Here is a 6943-nt window from a genome sequence, read left to right as displayed (position 1 = left end):
ATTGCAAAAAGATGCACTTAAAAAATGTAAACGCTGATTGAACTATCGATTTCATTGATCTACTTATGGATCTGAATACGAAATGATGCAAGATTCGAGTATTTAAATGATCGCCGAAGATTTAAATCGTTAGAATCTTGAATAAAACGTCAATGTAGTACTAAAAATGAAAATTACTGCAAATACAACATAAAAAACATCCAGCTAAGACGCTTGTGAGCCAATATAGTGATTCAATGCACCAGATAGGAATACGAAAATTATGCTTTGCTTTGTAAAATTTAATGACCGGTAACATTTAAAAACTAATTTCACAACATAACAAGCGAATGCATCAGAAAATGTTCTAAGCTTTATAGATCTACAGCATAGCACACACCATTTTGCGATTTTAAATAAAAAAATTGATGAATAAAAATCAACAGAACTAATAATAACGATTTTAAAACTCAGGTTTTAACACAAATAGTGCCCCAACTGACGAAAGGTACAGCTGAATAGCAGTGACACCTATCGGTATTTACCAAATTTGGGCGGTCATGGAAGATAGCTTGTTGGATAGGTCATATCTATGTAAGTTGCTCTTGACACGTGGGATGCAATTTATCCAGAAAAAACATTGCTTCACAAGAATATCTCAATATTTCGTGAAGATTAAATTGCAACCATATGATCTATGCTCTGGACATGTTTCTAAAAATTGAAATTAAGTGCCATAGCATGATAATATTTTTTGGTAATGTTTGACATAAAGGGAAATGCTTTATTTCGAAAAGGCCGAACTGTTTTACTTGTAAGACAGTCATTTTAGGAGAATGAAGAAACAAAGGTTGCTATATAAATACTGGAAAAAGTTTTAAATGGTTAAAAGTGAAACATTAAGCTTGATTTCCATTTCTGTTTTGTGGGTTTTTAAGTTAGTTTTCTAAAAAATCTGAAACTAGCAGTAATAAAGTAGTTACTAAAATTAAGTTTTCAATAACTAAAATAATCAGCAAAAAATAAAATCTTAAAGTGCTTAATCGTTAAATTGCAATTATAACGTCTCAATCTACAGTGAAAACCCCCATAACCTGAACACTTTTTGTCTGGTCAAAGGTCCCATGAGTGTTTAGAGTCAGTACTTTACAGATTATTTATTAGCTATTTGAATTATTTTAAATAAACAATTCAAGTCTGCACCAAGGATTTTTTTCCACACAATTCATCAAAGATGTGTTTTGAAATGCTCTTAATTGTCCCTGAATGTTTATCACTTTCAAAGAAAGTTTTTTTCAGGGTCAATTGAAAAGACTAAAGTTTGTCAACAGAACATTTTAGTACAGCAAAATGAGTGGTGTCTAAGAAATTATGAAATAAAAGCTTTTTCAATAAAAAGATTTTATAAGGCACAAGATACACATACACTTGCGGCCGAAAGTTGTCAAATTAAAAATAAAAACCGTTTTCAGCATCAGGATTATCATAAATATGATCTTTAGTTTCTGATAATGCACATATATAAACAGTTCAAATAACTTCCAACCTAAATTCCAAAAACTTGAAAATATATTTTTCTATACATATTTTACATTCAAGACAATTGTTCATAAATTCTTCGAACAGTAAAATTCTTTGAACACAGTAACATTAATGTACATTTACACATTGTACTTTTTAAACATCAACGACAAATCACAGCTGTTATCTTTTAACCCCATTCTTCATCATCAGCTACAGGGTCTTGGAATGAACTGGATACCGGTTCACTAACATTATCAAAAGCATCATTGGAATCTATCTTTCTGCCACGCCCCTGAAAGAAAAAAAGAGAAATGCAGCATAACTGGTAGTTAAATTTTAGAAAAATACGAGTAGTACAAAACTTATGTTGAAAAGTAACAATCAAAGTTCATCACTCAATGCTCCAAGGATTTTATGAAAGTGACTGTTTGTTACTTTTTCATGCCTCAACACTGTCTGACCACTAATTATATGGAAAGACTAACATCCAGTTTATAGGCGTAAATGGATTCATCTAATAGTTTACAGAGGTGGTAGTCTGTTTGTTAGAGATGTGCGCTTTTGACACTTAGTTATTTAGATGCACTTTTATACAAATGACAGATCATTCAAGACAATCATTTTTTAAATCTAAAACATATTCAATCTATATTCTTTCAACAAAAATTAATTTATTGTTTACAACATAATTTTGGGCTTACTATTTTAATTCCATATTTCCTGGCGAAATGGAAACTTTTTTTTTTGTTTTCATGGAAACTGTTTCCACTCTTTCAACTTAGGGAATGCAATTAATTAGACACTAGTGCCTAATATAATAAAACACGTGCATCAAAATACAATTGCTATTTTTCTTTTTCCCTGCTAGATTCATTCAGATGGAATCTTCTTAACTTGGCCCATTGCCAAATTACATAATATCAGTGGTCAAACAGAAACTACCTAAACGATCATGAAATTTTGTATACACGTTGGCATTGGTGCTGGGGTGAACCTTTCATTTAGAAAAAAGTATTCGATCATTTTCATTCCAATTTCTAAAAAAAAATCATAATTTTACAAATATCTCATCTCTAAGTCGAATTCGTTCAATTTAAAAGCTGCACAGGGTCAACGTTACCCAAAGTTTGAGGGATAATTGGAACAACCCCTTGTCATTTTAAGTTGATTTCATAATCTAAAATGAGGCTTATCTTGATTTGTAGACAAATCCACTTAGACAGCAAATACAGTAAAACCCCTCCTAACGGACACCCCTCTTATGCGGACAATTTTTAATTCCCCAGTTCCAATGCAAATAACATTATTAAAACCGTCCTGTGGACACCTCTCTATTGCGGACAAAAAAAATTGTCCCGTTAGTGTCCGCATTAGAGGGATTTTACTGTAGTATTTTCATATTATCAGTATAAAACAAGGCTTATCCTAAGTTTTAGAGTTATACGCAACATGTGTTCACCAAGACAGGCACTCATTTTGTCTCCAAAATGATATATTCAGCTTAAAACACATGAATAAATATATATTTTTTTCAGTATTAAATTCATCGAGTCTGATACGATTTGCTTTTATTACCCTCAGTGCATTACCTGCACATGCAATTTAGCATTAAATTGCAGCAATTATGGAAATTATAAATCGCAATTTTAAACTCATGGACTGTTAAGCACAAAATCCAGGGGCCAATCCAGGATTTTTTCCTCACTACCTATTTTTGTGAAAGTATTGCATCATTCTATTTTTGTGAAAGTTTTTTTTACCAGCATTATTTTTGTGAAATTTTATACGCATCCTAAATTTTGTAAAAGTAGTAGTGGAACAAGTGAAATTTTATTCAGTAAATTACCGCCCATTAGCCAGGGCTAAAGCAGAAATACGTGAAATACACTGCCAGCTCAGTCATTTCCAGCCGAGGACTGCAGTTACGTGCTCATTAGCACTCATCAGCCCGGCATAGGAAAGTGACTGAGCTGGAGATGGAAAACCTCTTAAGAAGCCAAGAGTGTGAAACAAACTGGTAGCTAATATAGAATTTAGCAGACCAGACGAGTGACCGATGCAATGGTTCGGTTCAACTCGAAGATTGAAGCACGAAACTGCAGTCCTCGGCTGGAAATGACTGAGCTGGCGGTGTATTTCACGTATTTCTGCTTTAGCCCTGGCTAATGGGCGGTAATTTACTGAATATACCGTTACCTCGCGCTCAATCTTCGAGTTGAACCGAACCATTGCTTCGGTCACTCGTCTGGTCTGCTAATTCTATATTAGCTACCAGTTTGTTTCGCACTCTTGGCTCCTTAAGAGGTTTTCCATCTCCAGCTCAGTCACTTTCCTATGCCGGGCTGATGAGTACTAATAAGCACGAAACTGCAGTCCTCGGCTGGAAATGACTGAGCTGGCGGTGTATTTTTAGTTCGAAAAGTGTAAATGTCATCTAGTATTATTTTTAACAGGTTTCGTTTTTTTTTTTGGGGGGGGGGAGGGGGGGGGGGGGGGCTGAAAACCTAAGGGTACTAAAAATACCATCGCAATTTCAGCTTAATGGTCTATGTACTGTGTACAACATAGGAAATTATGAGAAAAACGGTTCATCAAAACAGATGTTTAAAGATAGCGATAATATTGCATAAATACACTTTGGTGTGAAACAGCTAAAAATTAGTTAAAATACTACAAAAAGGTTTCTATTTAAGCGATTGTTCATATAAACCTGCTTACAATTTTATTTTATGAGTATATTTTGTTTTAAACAGAGAAACAAATTTTATATTTTAAAATGCGAATTTTTGTGAAATTTTCGATGTTTTTGAGAAGCTACTGGTTTTATTACTTGATTTTTGTGAAAGTACCGATTTCAAAATAAGATTTTTGTGAAGGTGCTGAAAAACGGTAGCAAAATCAGCCTGCATTGGACCCTGAAATCATTTATGATAAATGTACACTTATGTACTTTAAATAATATAATAGGGATTTTTAAATATAAAATTTTAGGACGTTTAGGATAGTAAATATCAACTCAAAATGCTCTGCTATTTTAAGCACATACTTCCTTTTTGTTAACTTGGTTTTGCACTGTAAATTTTGAATTTTCATGTATACGGTTCACTATTCCATATACATAGATTTAGGTGACAAATCCACAGATTGATAATGTACAGTTTGCAGTTCTTGACAGGGGCAAATAAATATTTCTGCCACACGCAATTGTTCTTTCTTTTCAATCTAAATTGTTAGACCCGGGGTAAAAGTTGCAAAAATTCCCAAGACTGATTTTTTTTTTTTTTCAAGTAAATCAATTGATTGAACACAGAGCTTCCATGATTCAAAATTAAAAACTAATTTACTACGTAAAGTGTTCCAAAATAAAAAACATTTTTCATCATCACGCAATGAATAGCAGTTCTTTATCATAATCATACAAATTAAATTTCCCTTATACACATCATTTTCAGGCAGTTCTGGAGCAGCAGTCACAAAGAAGGATACAAAATAAAAAAAATTAACATTTTTTTCCCTCTTAAAAACCACGAAAAATGCAAAAACAAAAATGGCTTTTTCTTACAGACTCAATCTTTTGTTAAACCTCCAGTTTTTTTAATCACCTAAAATTGGAAATATTCTGAAAATTTTAAACATTTTAGTCCTTAAACAAGTAACCAATTTTCTTTACTTTCACAGAGGTTTTCAAATACATTTTTGTAAAAGATTTAATAAGTTTTTGGATGCAGAAACTTTATTCCTGCCCTCGTCTCTATAAAAGGAGAAACCACACACTGCAAATATCTAAATGATGTTATATCAGATAATTGGTGCAATATGGTATGGATTTTCCACCCCTGCATCCCAGTACATGAAATCTTATGTGTGAATGTGAGAGAAAATAGTTAAGATGGCTTGATTTTTTCAAAATGAACAAATTGCAATTTTGTTTTGAGAAATATATAATAAAGCTTGTATAGAAGCGTTATTTTTAACTTTTGGTAGTAAATTTTTGCTCTCAAAAAAGTGGAAATGTTTCGAATGAAGTCTTTTCTATTTGACTGAAAAAAATATTTTTGTTCAAAAAGGAACGAGTAAATGAAAAGATAATGAAACAATAAACAAATAAATTAAACGTGAGGAAAAATAAATGAGCGAACAAAGTAGGGAATGAATAAGAAAATAAGCAACGAACAAGTTAATTATGAAATGAAGGAATGTAAATAAGTTAGTTAATACATGCATAGGTAAGTAATGTAGTAAATGATTGAATGAGTAAACGAAATGAACTATTTCGCTTTGCTCCGCTCGCACTTGACTAAACAACAAAAAATATTTCAAACACAAATTCACTTAATAGTAACAAAATAAATACTGCAGAGTGTTAGTTGGTCTGAATTAGTAATTAAAATTTTAACAGTAACTTCATTATTTAATTTTAATAATTTTTGACTTACAAAATATTACAACATACATATCAATTTTTGAAAATTGCTTGTTTTTCATATTCTTTGATTTTCAGAGGAAATTTTTACCTGACTAGAACAGACTACACATGTAACTACAGTTAAAATATTATCAGATAGGTGGTGCTAAAAGCAGAGTAAATATTTCACACTTTGTCCCACATTCCCATACACATAAATTTTAGAATGACCAGTAAACAAATAGACAGAAATATATATTACTTGACTGCGAACATCTCTAGCGCCAAAGTTTCCTCTACCACCATACACTGGTGCGCCACCAGCTTGATTAGCTTCTTCAGATAACCAGTCTGGTACATTTTGCTGGGCCTAGAAGGAAGGTGATTTTGATTAAAAAACATGTAGAAAATTCGTTAACTAAAATACACAGAAACAGGTTTAGAATTTGTGGCGAGGGGACTTGATACCTGCTAAAAAATTTATGATGCAGATAGTGATGTAAAATACCTGGGTATTTATTTTTAGGGGTAAATACCCAGGATATATACCCGGGTAAATACCCATTTTGGGTATTTACCCGGGTATTTATTTCAAAAATTTATATTAAACTAAAATACTTTTCTGTCTGTATTTCACTATGTATATATATGACAAACCATATACAAAACAAATTTTTGCCCAAAAATTGTATTTTAGGCAAAGAGCATTTAAAGAATTATTGTGTGAAACAACTTAGCAATCTAATATGATATTCACATTAAATGTGTTGGATATGCCTAATCAATGTCCCCATCTTTCTTTTTTGTTTTTCACTTTTCAAAGCAAAATTTTAAGTTTTACCAGTACAAATACAAAGTGAGTGACAAACTAACGCCTCCTAAATACTAAATGCCTATCGCGTTCTCCCTTTTAACATAGAGCAAAATGATCCCAGTAAGCATACTTTTGGTCTTCTGGCTACTGCCAACTATCGAAGGTCAAAAGCATTAGAGATTAAAAGCTGAGAAAACAATTGGTTAAACTTCTAAATTTAA

At 32.1% G+C, this 6943-nt stretch overlaps 1 long non-coding RNA gene across 1 annotated transcript; it reads right to left on the bottom strand.

Moving 5' to 3' along the window:
- Positions 1–1365: 1365 nt before the first annotated feature.
- Positions 1366–6278, bottom strand: LOC129217562 (uncharacterized). The gene is made up of 2 exons (XR_008580227.1): positions 6171–6278; positions 1366–1795 (listed from the first exon to the last, which is right to left on the bottom strand). It is a non-coding gene; the product is annotated as an uncharacterized LOC129217562 (long non-coding RNA).
- Between the last annotated feature and the right edge of the window lie 665 nt (positions 6279–6943).

This window comes from Uloborus diversus, chromosome 2 (assembly GCF_026930045.1).
Source record: "Uloborus diversus isolate 005 chromosome 2, Udiv.v.3.1, whole genome shotgun sequence".
Lineage (NCBI taxonomy): Eukaryota > Metazoa > Arthropoda > Arachnida > Araneae > Uloboridae > Uloborus > Uloborus diversus.
This window is presented reverse-complemented; position numbering and strand designations above follow the sequence as displayed.